The sequence below is a fragment of the Euprymna scolopes genome, chromosome 22 (assembly GCF_053919585.1).
Source record: "Euprymna scolopes isolate OS-2025 chromosome 22, ASM5391958v1, whole genome shotgun sequence".
NCBI classification, from domain to species: Eukaryota; Metazoa; Mollusca; class Cephalopoda; order Sepiida; family Sepiolidae; genus Euprymna; species Euprymna scolopes.
In genome coordinates, this window is record NC_136503.1 from 111,416,082 (window position 1) to 111,428,763 (window position 12,682).

At 33.1% G+C, this 12,682-nt stretch overlaps 1 protein-coding gene across 5 annotated transcripts in view; it reads left to right on the plus strand.

The window, feature by feature from the left end:
• The window catches only part of LOC145243645 (autophagy-related protein 16-1-like), a 171,202-nt gene that overhangs the window by 105,449 nt on the left and 53,071 nt on the right, over nt 1-12,682 (plus strand). The window lies entirely within an intron of this gene.

Here is a 12,682-nt window from a genome sequence, read left to right on the forward strand (position 1 = left end):
TCCAATCATTGACAAGGTTACAAAGAAGTTTTCACTGCCCTGGGATAAGAACATGATTGTGAATGAAAAGTGTGGCAATTACACGTGGAGGTAAAGCATATGCATGTAGTTAAAACTCTAGTAATTCTGGTGGTAGTAGGTGTGCTGGGTCTGATGTTAAGTCAACTGAAAGGATATTTGATAAAACTAGGAATCTCTTTGTTGTGCATACATCAGTCCTCTGCTATTGTTGGTACCACCAATAGCCATAGGAAACCCCCACCCATCTCTTTTCAGGATGTCGTTAGCAAACAAAATCAGAATTATAATCATCATCATAACTATAAAATTTTCCCCAATTTCAACCACAACTGATCATTAAGCTGTTTTCTCACCAACCACCTTACATCTATTAACTTTTATCCTCGAATGATAAATGATGACTCCCTTGTTAAAAAAAAAAAAAGTCAGGCTGCATTGCCCAGTCATAAAATACGCTTAAATATGATATTTTGATTAATGCAGATTTCGTATTATATTAGACCCAATAATGATTTAAAAAGTTAAAAAAAAAAAAAAAAAAAAAAGACTTGTGCACAACCATCAAGAATCGAAACCAAAACGTTTAGCTTACGATTTACTTTTTCCTTTGACGTTAATGCCTGAGCTATGAAGACATGTTTGCTGCAAGGCTAAAAATTAAAACATGAACTATTACACATGCATGTTCATAATGCTGTTGTTCAACTTCCACCTGGCAAATTCCATTTATTTATTTATTTTTTTTTTTTTTTAATTTTCACACTTTTGCACCGATTTTCCCTGGCTAAAAACCCAAATATGAAGTTTTGCATGGGTTTGAATACCCTATATATTAAGTTTCATGTCTGTAGACCAAAAACTGACAGGAGTTTGATAGTCAAATTTTTTAAACAAAAATATGTACGCATACATAAATATAAAGAGGTTTTTGTTTTTTGCCTTTTTATGCAAATATTACGCAAGTATAAATCATGTAGAATATCTGCATGAATATAATTACACGTAATAGTTAACTAAAGATAATAATCCCATAAGAAAACAAAAGAAACTCATTTAAAAGAATATGCAAATTAGCTTGATCTTTTGCAGATGGATGTAATTCCACGACCCGTATATAACAAAGTTCTATTTTCTTTTTAAGTAAATAGAAAAAAGGGTTTTTAATATGAATATCAATACACAAAAAAAAAAAAATAATAATTATAAGAATATAGATATAGTTTAAAAGAATAATTTGTGTACTTTATTTTTTGATTATTTTGTTTTATTTTTTGATATGACAGATGTGGTGAAAGGACATTTGAATGGTGAGAATATTAATATTGTTCAGAAGATTTATCTTGGTGACGTGATTGGAGCACAGGGAGGAGCAGGTGCTGGTGTGATAGAAAAAGTTAGGCTTGATGATCAGCGGTTCAGGGAAATTCTGGCATTACTAACCAGCTCTCTGGCATTACTAACCAGCTCTGTAGCATTACTAACTAGCTTTCTGGCATTACTAACCCTAACACTTGAAAAAGGAAAGAGGCTATCAAACATGTGTACATAGTATGTTGATGTATGAAAGTGAAAACTTGTCAGTGAGGGTTGAGGATATGTGTTGCATGGAGAGAAATTATGAGAATGATACAATGGTTGTGTAATTTGAATCTTAAAATCATACTTAGTTCTGACTAGCGGGGGGTACCCGGCGTTGCCTGAGTGTTTGGAGGTATGTGTAAGGGGGGAGGGAGGATAGATCAAAACAAAATAGAAAATAAAGAATAAGCGAACTTAACCCTGTTTAAATATTATAAAAAAATAAAAACGAACATGATGCAAAATAAAAAAATAAGCGAACGAAAAAGAAATGCCATAAATATCCATGTTTAAATGTTAAAACTTTTTTAAAAATCGGAGGGGGGGGGATGAACGTAATGGAAAAATAAAAAATGAACAAAAATTGGCATAAATAACCCTGTTTCAATATTAAACTTAAAAAAAAAATATATATATCTGACATCTGGGCTAGAAGTGCAATCTTAAGATAACGACGCTGCTACTGTACCGACTGGTCTATGACCGCGTCAGCGAAATTGGGTCATTTTTTTTATACTTAAACTAATTCCAGAAAGAACGATTTTTGCGCATGCATGTATGGCTAGATTTTCATGAAGGACGATTTTTTGCTACCCTTCCCTATAGAAAAGTGCCCAGTGGAGGGTGAATAAATTAATGTTTTTAGCCAATTTTTCCATATTTGTCGTCCGAAGAGTTGAGCTTCAAAATGATACCGATCTCGTGAAAATCCGTCGCCTCTTTCAAAATTTTTTGTGAGAAATACAAACATACATACATTTAAACGGACTTTTGCCCTTTATATTATAGAAGACTAGTGTGGGTGCCCGGCGTTGCCCGGGTGTTTGGAGGTGTAAAAGAAAAAAAAAAAGTTTTGGTAGGTAGGTAGGCAGGCTTGAACCCAAAGCCTTGAGGCGAATAGACTGATAACTTACTGTGACGCTACGAAGGCAGCAGTATTGTGAATGGTTTAAATTAAACGATTAACAAGTTAAGTAACAGGTGCGTGAATTTAATGAGGTCAAACTTCACGCCATAGGGGAATGAAATCCCGCACTTAACTTTGGCTACAGGCTAGTTTCCCCAAGATGTTGGGGAAAACCAGCTCCCCATAAAAAGGGCAGTGTCCAAATGAATAGCTATTGTCTGATATTAGGGGTTTCCCCTGCATCGATCAAAGCTGATTGCTTTTCTGGACGTCCCTGGCACAGGTGCCAGGAAGACGGCTTTGTTCCGGATTCAGTTTTGCTTTTTTATACGGAAAAGCCAAACAAACATGCAGAGACCAGAAAATACCGCGAAAATAGCGTGTAAAAGTCACTCAAATGAAAGATACAGATGACCTCGTTTTGTAAATCTGAGATATTATAATCTAGGTAGTATTCCAAAAGGTTCTAAGGAACAGTAACTCCGCCCTGAGCGCCTCCCCCAAAAAACTTTGCCGAACATACACAAAAAATGCACACACTAATACACATTGCCCGAGTGTTTGTACGTGTGTGTGTGTGTGTTTGGGGGGGGGGGGTAGATCAAAAACAAAAACCCTGGTGTTTGGAGTTGTAAAAGAAAAAAACAGTTTTCGTAGGAAGTTAGGCTCAAACCCAAAGCGTTGACGCAAAGGTGGAAAAAGGGAAAAACGTGACATTTAACCCACTCGGCCACAAGGGGAGAGGAAGTGAAAATTGTTCATTTAAAGCTTATAAAGTTGACAGGTGTGCGAATTAAATGATAATGAGGTCAAACATATTCGGCAGTTAAGTTTTGCTGTGAGGCAGTTTTTCTTTCCCCAACTTTGGCTGTTTGTTTACCCAAGATAAAAAATGGGAGTGTCCATTTGAAAAGTAATTGTCTGATATGATGGTTTTTGACGGATTGATCAAAGCCAATTTGTTTTGTAGACGTCCCTGTCACGAGTGCCAGGGAACTGATGGTGCGGATTCAGTTTTGCTTTTTTATACTGAAAAGCGAAACGAAGACACGGCGATCAAAAAAAAAAAATCTCAAAAATAGCACGTAAAAGTTGGGCAAATTAAAGATGGATGTGACCTCCGTTCGTAACTCGTAGATATTATGATTTAGACAGTATATAAAAGGTTTTAAGGAGTGACCCGACCGAGCGAGCCTCCCCCCCCCCACCCAAACCAAAGAAACTGATAGGGGATTAATTAAAATGAATATTTAAAAGAATATGCAAATTAGCTTGATCTTTTGCCGGACATGCACAAAAAGTGCACACACACACACACATTTTGCCTTTTTATATATATATAGAAGACTAGCAAAGGGTGCCCGGCGTTATCCGGGTGTTTGTTGGTGTGTGTGCTTATCATTATTTTATGTTTTAAATGTACCCCCCCCTGCCCTGCTCCAAAAAAAAAGTCATGTTTTGCTTGTCTAGCACCCCCCACATCCCAATCACAAAACTTTTTTAAAAATGGTAGAGGTGATGTCTCCTTGAATGCTAGGTGGCCAAAAAGTGGGTGCACATTTTATGATAAAATTATATAGGAAAGTGATCCCCTACTCTAATAAATTGTGTTTCTTGATTTATAAAGGCGTGGCAAAAAAAAAAAACCCGTAGATCTCAATATTTTATGGGTTAAACATTGTTTTAATCTCCCTCTCCGTGTTTCTCTCTTTCTCTCTCTGTCGATACGATGATTTTAATATCTCTCTCTCTCTCTCGTGCTTCGGTCCTTTCGTGTATTTATCAGTTATGTTTTTTGTATTAACTGCAATACACCTTAAGAAAAAAATACAACCGAAAAAAAAAAGTATATAATGAAGAACAAATGTAGCTTTTCTCTCTGTATATATCTCTCTCTGTCTCTCTCTGCCGATACAATGATTTAATCTCTCTCTTTGTCTCTCTCTCTCTATATATATATATATCTCTCTCTTTCTCTCTCTCTGCCGATACGATGATTTAATCTCTCTCTTTGTCTCTCTCTCTCTCTCTCTCTGTATATATATCTGTCTCTCTGTGTCAATACGATGATTTAATATCTCTTTGTCTCTCTCTCTCTCTCTCTGCATATATCTCTCTCTGTCTCGATACGATGATTTAATCTCTCTCTGTTTCTTTAGCTTCGGTTCTGTTTTTCTATCTCTACCTCTCTTATTTTCTCTCTCTCCCTCTAATGACATTCAGAGAGAGAGAGAGAAAGGGATGGAGAGGGAGCGGGATTGCGAAGTAAATAACTTTGTTGAGGTGCAGTAATCATTCTATTTAATGTAAAAATCTGGCCTTCTCTATTGATAGTCGCCATATTGGATAACAGCTTGATTGAGTGTTCGTTTTAGTGTTTAGAATAGTGTTCTTGAATAAGAGATCGGTATGATCTAAGCCAATCAGGATATGGTTGTTGTAAGGGAGAAGTTATTATTTTTTGAATAGACAAAGAGGAATTTAATGGTTGGGCTATAAGTTTATGAATCTGTTATGAACGGTGTAACCACAGTATCCATAACTTGTGTAAAATGGGGGCATAAGAGGACTTGTGGAAGAGGTGATGAAAATCTAGCTACTTCCTCTATAGGTTACGACGATGAACATGGCGCTCCTCGGAATAAATGTAATTTAATACATATGAAATAATGTGTGTGTAAGTGCATTCTATAGGTAAATAGTAAAAATTATAAATTTTTATGTGCCGTCTGTTATTGTCAACTTAGGCTAGTTTCGTCCAGATGGGAAAAATTGTGCCTCTTATATATATATATATATATATATATTAGTATAATTATTTTTCTAATACCTTCAGGGAATTCGAACCTGGCTACAAAGCTATCTCTAGTGGAACAAACCACTCGGCTAATGTTAACCACAGCGAGAATATAGTTGATTTATATAAAGTGTAAATGTCATTCAATGTATGTATAGTAGTCGGCCACAGACAGTTTCGCTGAGTCAAGCTCTTCAGTGCAGCTAGACTAACCTCGATCCCTAGTTAGGGATCGACCCTACAACTGTCTAGTTGACAGCTCTATCCACTAACCCATGGAATCGCACCTATAAACAATCTCCTGAAATGTCTACTTATGTAAACATTTCAATGGCTACTTTTACACGCATACACACACTTGCTATTGATTATGAACTAATACCTCACTGAAAATGGCTAACGAAATATCCTCCAAGGGTTTGGACAAGTTATTTATTTGTACAAGTTTGTTTCAAGTTCAATAATTTTTCTGTAGTTTTATTTTCTTTAGTGTGGGTGTGTGTCTCTGTATATATAACATACATTGTATGACATTTATGCTTTATGAAAATTAAAATACCTTTGATTTTTGTAAAATTTTAATAATGGCTATTAGACATAATTAATAAAAAAGAATCCTCAAAGTTCAATTTCTTAGGAACATTTTAAAAGTTTTTTTTTTTCGTAAACATATGAACACAACCTCCCATTTGAAAATTCAAATATTTCAAATTTGCATTAGATTTGATCCATAGTCATCAGACTGTAATTAAGCAAAATTCCTTGTTCAATGTATTCTTTGGAAGCCTTTTCGCTTCAACCTTAAATTTTAGACATTTTCTTGAATAAAAATCATATAATGGATTTTTATCCAAATTGGAATAAGAATTCTCAACATCATGTTTAATATCATCATATCTTGATTTTAATCATTTTAAGGGGGTGCAAACTTTTCTATTTGGAAAATACTATTTTCTAAATACAACATATGACACAAAATCAGTTGGTGGGTAGATGTCACGTAAAAACTTCTAACTAGAATTTACTCTAGAATAACCTTTAACCAACATCTTTCATCATTTGCCCATGCATCCAGTAGAACTACGATAAAAAGTACCAAAAGACCAGAGAAAATAGAAGTAATGACAAAAATAAAGAAATAAAGACTGGTTGTGTCTTAAACAAATGTTAATATTTTGGTTTGATCTTTAGATCTGCATTAAAGAACCTAAAAAGGGTTGATATGTTGTAAAACCAAATTTTAGGCTCTTTAATGCAGAATCCAGAATTTTAGAAAAAAAGATTTTATGTTTCACATCCCATAAATGATTTCCTATTTGTAACGTAATTACCACAACTCCTAGTGGATAGTTTCACTCTACTTAGTTTTAATTTCTGTTTCTAACCTTATTTGTAGACACCCACAAATATTGCGAATATTGAGGGGAAAAATTTTAACTGCTATTTGGTTGACAACCAGACAGAGTATTAGCAATCAGACTTATATTTCTAGCACACATATTTAAGTGGTAGCTGCACCTAGGTGCACAGTAAAACATATTTTAAGCAAGCAGACTCTTCAAAAAGAATTTTAAAAATTACCTGGCAAATATACCCAGTGAACTAAGTGCATTAGAGATTCAAACAATTGCACTTAAAGGATGGTTAAAATCTTTAAAAAAAAAAAAAAAAAAATTTTTTTGATTTGAATGTATGTGATAGAAGATGAATGTCTGGCATCTCGTAGGATGCCTCATCCCCGACTGGAACAAAATAAGAAAATTGGGGAGTGGGAGCTGCGCAAAATATAGGAATACCTGCAAGAGATGTAATCACACACCAAACCTCACTATGTTGTTTGAAAATATGCCTACATCACAAATAATTTAAAAAAAAAAAAAAAAATTTTTTTAAATCAGAAAAATTTCAGCAGAAAAAAGTAAATCTACAATTAAATAACATTCTAGTCCGTATCAAATTGTAACAGAACAGCTAGTGCTGTTAGCAGCAGCATGACACATATGCAAATGAGTGAACCAGTGCAGAAAGTGACATCACAGCAGAAGAGAAGGGAAAAAAAAGGATACACGTGGGGAGAATCGAGCAAAGAAATTGCGTGCCGGGGAAGATGAACATTTGGCCTGTGGTGGTGAGACTTTTAACTACATGGCAGACGACATAAGCTAAGAAACTTTTAAAACGAGAGGCAATGCGTCATTTTGTAAGAACCATAATTTCGACTGGAAAAGCCGAGGCGAATTTCTTTTCTTTTGTTTGTTTCCTTGCGACTATCTCAGTCACAACGTGTTGGGTCCAAATGTTAAAATATAACAACACTTGAAAAAGATTAACGACCGCGTTATAAAATGACCATACAGAAAATCTTCTGAAATGCATATTTACAATTTGTCCTCAGGATCTTCACTTTTTTCTTTCATTTCGCTTAAATCAAACTTCTCAGAAATCAAGAGGCTCCTTCTTGGCGCTAACACTTGAACTCTATACAAGATACTATGTATAGAGTTCACGTCTTGGCCAAGTGATATACAACTAAGTTCTCTTTTAATCTTCAAATGTTGAATTTGTAAAGTGAAGAACATTAATTTTTTTTCTGCATTCATTGTTATTCTCATCTTCGTTGTTGTTTCCCCATGTTTCGACCAACTCATCCTCTGGTCTCCTTCAGGTAATTAACCGCAACGGGATAGAAATGCTGAGTCTTGTAACTTCTTCCCAGTAATTACTGCCTTCCATAGTTGTTGTTTTACCACATTTTCGCCAAATAATCATCTGGCCAGCTTTGGGAGGATTGAAACCATTATCTTCAGACAATGTTCATCTGGAACTGTAGAGACTCAACACTTCTATCCACTGCACCAATAAATTTGCCAAAACTTGGTGAGACAACTATGGAAAGCAGTAATTACTGGGGATAAGTTACGAGACTCATCATTCCGTCTTTTAGCTTTTGGAATGCTAACTAATGGTGTGTGTGTGTATGTATGTGTGTGTGTATATATATATATATATATATATATATATATAGTTTTGAAAATAATAAGCAGAAGTTTCTCATAAGCTCTTTCGGCTATCATCTCATCAGGAGAAAATCGATAGCATACAAAATAATATTATGTCGAAAATAAAGAGTTCTAATGGGGAACTTATTGAATGTGCCAAAAGTACGGGGACACTAAAATAAATTTGTTAATAAATTTATGAGATGATAGCCGAAAGAGCTCTCGAAATTCTGCTTATTATTTTCAAAACTGTATATAAATTCTGTACCTCCCAAACATTTATTTAAATATATATATATATATATATATATATATTAGTACTAAATGGGTGCCATTTGGGACTTCCAGGTGTTGTATGTGCTCTCTGTGTATCTCAGTATTGTTTCCAGTCGTCCTGGTCTTCTTGCCACTGGATCCAAACAGTGTCGATTCAAGAGAGATGTGGTTAGGGATTGCGTGATCCTTGCCTCACAATTACATGCGCAACTGCCCCTACAGGTGTATCCTTTGTCTTTCGAGACTGAACAGAGACATCGATCAATATATATATAGTGTATTTAGGCAACATTTTTCATGTAAGCAAACTTTGTTAAAAATAACAGTATTCACTGCTTAATTATAGCCTTTTTATTTTTTCAATTTTTCTAATCATGTTTTTTTTTTTTTTTTGTACCATATGTATTTAACTTTTGGATTCTTCATTATTTCATCTTTAAGTGACAAAACCAAATGAACAGAAAACAAGATTTCAAAAGGCAACAGTTCATTCTTTTGGCGTCTGACTTCACATACCTATTTTTGGCTACCATTTTGAAATTCTCTTTTCTCCAGCTTTTTGTTCTTTCATTTTTGTTGCTTGAAGATGATTTGACAAAGATTCGAAAACGTTTGCGTACGTATGGTACATATTTTTCATTATTATTTTAACACAAAAACAAGACCATTAGAAAAATTGAAAAAAAAAATTTTTAATGTAAAATTAAGCAGAGGAATTCTATTATTTTTTTACAGCATTTATATATATATATATATATATATATTCTTTTTCATGTGAGATATGATTATTTCTACAATCAAATGACGCTGAAGTTCACATATGGCTTTCATGGTTTGTGTGAGCTTCAGCATTGTTTGATTGTAGAAAAATACAATATATGTGTGTATAAATGTGGCATGTATCACAAGTTAGTAGAAAAAGCATTCAAGTACTTAATCGTAAGTTTTATAAGAGCTAATATCTTATACATTAATATATATATATATATATATATATATATATATATATATATATATATATATATATCTCCATCCATCCATCCATAGCCTTGAGCCCTGGCGGGGCATAGGCTACCTACAATGTTACAGATGCTTTTGTTACGAGGAGTTTTTTTCGGGGTGAGGGTGCTGGTCCCATGCCCAACCTTCCTAGAAGGTACATACAGTGCCTAGCCTTCCCAAATGGCTTCCCATCTGGTACTGGCCAGGCTCAACATTGCATAACTTGGGTGATTTGGCGAAAACAAGTGTATCAATGTGATTGTGCAGTGTGTGTGTGTGTATATGTATGTATATATATGTATATATATATATATATTATAGACAAATTTACAGGGTCGCGACACTGGACACGCTAATGCTCCAGAGAGATGATTGGTCAAGACCAGGATTTGTGGTCTTGACCACTCATCTATCTGAAACATAAGTGTGTCCAGTGTCATGACAATATAAATTTGTCTATATCAATAGAAATATATCTTGCTCTTTTTAATTGAGCACTCTTAATAACCTTGTTAAATTCATGAGTTTTTTTTCTCTTGAATACCTATAACTTGGTATATATATATATATATATATATATATATATATATATATATATCCCCAAAACCTCTGGAAGGGAGACTAAAACTTGCTTTGGTTTCAAAAAATCTTAAATAACAGCAAGGGGAGACTTGATTTCAAATATATCTTGTATGTTATATCTCCCCCCCCCCTTTAGAAATAGGGTACAATTATGAATATCTATAGTATTCTTATACACTGTGAAATTTACTTTATGTATGGAAACCAAAGAGGGAAGATATAACATGAGAAATAATTGGAATCAAGTCTCTCCTGGCTGTTATTTCAGATCATTTGAAACCATAGCAGCAAGTTTTAGCCTCCTCTCCATCAAAGTCAGAGGTTTGGGGGGAAAAATCAGATATTTTGCAATTCCTATGCAAAACTAGGAAAACAAATGACTATGATTGAAACATTGGTAAAGGTGTTTCCACCCTCAAAAAAATCATTTAAAATTGCCACTGTTATAGGTTTAAATTGCCAAGAAATGAGTTTCCAAGATGTGAAGAAATTATTGTTTCAAAAAGTGGGGAATCACTTTTCTATATTAATTTTATGTAAAATGAACACCCACTTTATAGCTACCTTTTTTGAGGGAGAGAGGGGGGGGTCTTCTTTTTTCTTTTTTTTTTCTTTTTTTTTTCTTTTTTTTTTCTTTTTTTTTTCTTTTTTTTTCTTTTTTTTTCTTTTTTTTTTCTTTTTTTTTCTTTTTTTTTTCTTTTTTTTTCTTTTTTTTCTTTTTTTTTTCTTTTTTTTTCTTTTTTTCTTTCTTTTTTTAAGGAGTGGTGTTTATTTGGTAATTGTGGCCTTGTAGACCAACACAAAACCTACCTTAAAAAACTTGTTCTGTCTAGGTTTTCGGATGTGCTGAAAACGAATATCGCATTTAAATTTTCCACAATTAAGTATTTTTCCTGGTATTAAGTATCTTTGTTATGGTGGTCATTGTTGTATGTGCAAACGCGCATATTTTTATTTATGGAAAAATACTTGCATAAAATTTAAATGTGAAACTACAAGAAAATTTGTAGGCTTTTGAAGATTAAAATACTATTCTATGATTAAAATTTTATAACAATTTTTAAAAAATATCCTATATTTTCAAACCAATAAAATGTCTAAATTTGCCTACATTTGTATATACAGTGTCCTGGCAAGTTAGCTTCAGTTTTCTTGCTTTGGGGTGAATTTTGCTTAGGTTTTTGTTGTTTTTTTTTTTGCTTGGTTGTCTCCCCTGTGGCCTTGCCAGGCCACTAATGTGTGTGTATATATATATATATATATATATATATATATATATATATATATATACTTGTATGTAATATACTGACTTCGTGTAATCCAGTAAATTTTCATATACCAATAAGTTTTAAGCCAAAAAGAGATCACTTAAAAAGTAAGCTACAAAATTATCATATTTCATAATTGAGCATTAATATACTGTATAAGCAAAATCAAGACTTCAAGAAAGGTGTTGATAGCAACAAGAGGCGTATTTCATTTTACGTTACAATTGTTTCCATGCCAGATCGACTATTTCAAACATTATGGCGTTTGAAAATTTTCACAAAAAAACAGCATTTCTTCAGACATTATGAATAAAAACATTCTTGACAATAGAACATTGTTTAAAGGAAAAGAAAAAAGAAAACTTCCCTTAACGGAAAAAGAAGTATGTGAAAAGCACATTTAAATGTTAATATATCACCTTATTTTCGTATCCTTATTTAAAAACAGTCATAAGAAGTTTCCACAAAAAACCCTTAGTCATTTTAAAAAAGTTTTTTTTTTTTTTAATATATCCCATTCGTTGAATTCCTAAATTAGATTTCTCTATTTCTTTATTTCACATAATTAATTTTAAAAAGAATTTTTTATTTATAATATGGCCATAACAACCTTGCGCTAACATTACGGTTACTTATAGTTTCGTATTTGCTTATTAGTGGCAAATAATGTTTACAGATTATCGATTGTTTTAGTACTTAGATTTAAGACCACTTTAGGTTTAATGTTTAATTGAATATGAGAATAAATAAAAAGACTGCAGTATATATATTAATCCTCATACAACATCTCGAGTAAAGGATTCTAATCTATTTATCATTATTTAATATTTTAAAATTCATTATCATTCTAATTAAATGTTTCCATATCGTTACTAAAACAACGATTGCGAGGGGAGATGATCCAATTACGTTGTTAATTGCTAATAGTTAATTCTGTTGGAAAAGAGGTCAATGTTGGTTCCCATAACAGCTAAAGGGAGATAATTAAGGCCGTTTGATGTTTTCGGTTTGGTGATTAGTAGAAAGCATCTATGATTTAATAATTAGTTTAATTAAACAGATCCAGAAATTGCTACGATAAGCTTATTTAACTAATTAAAAATATAAATTATATTTTTAATCTTAAAAACTGTTTTTTTACCCATGGGTTTAACCAGTATCTGTTATTTTTATCCAATAACAATTTGGGTTGCCCATGTCTTCAAAGCCAGAACTACAATTCGTGTCTTGTATTCTTGGGTATCTAAACAAA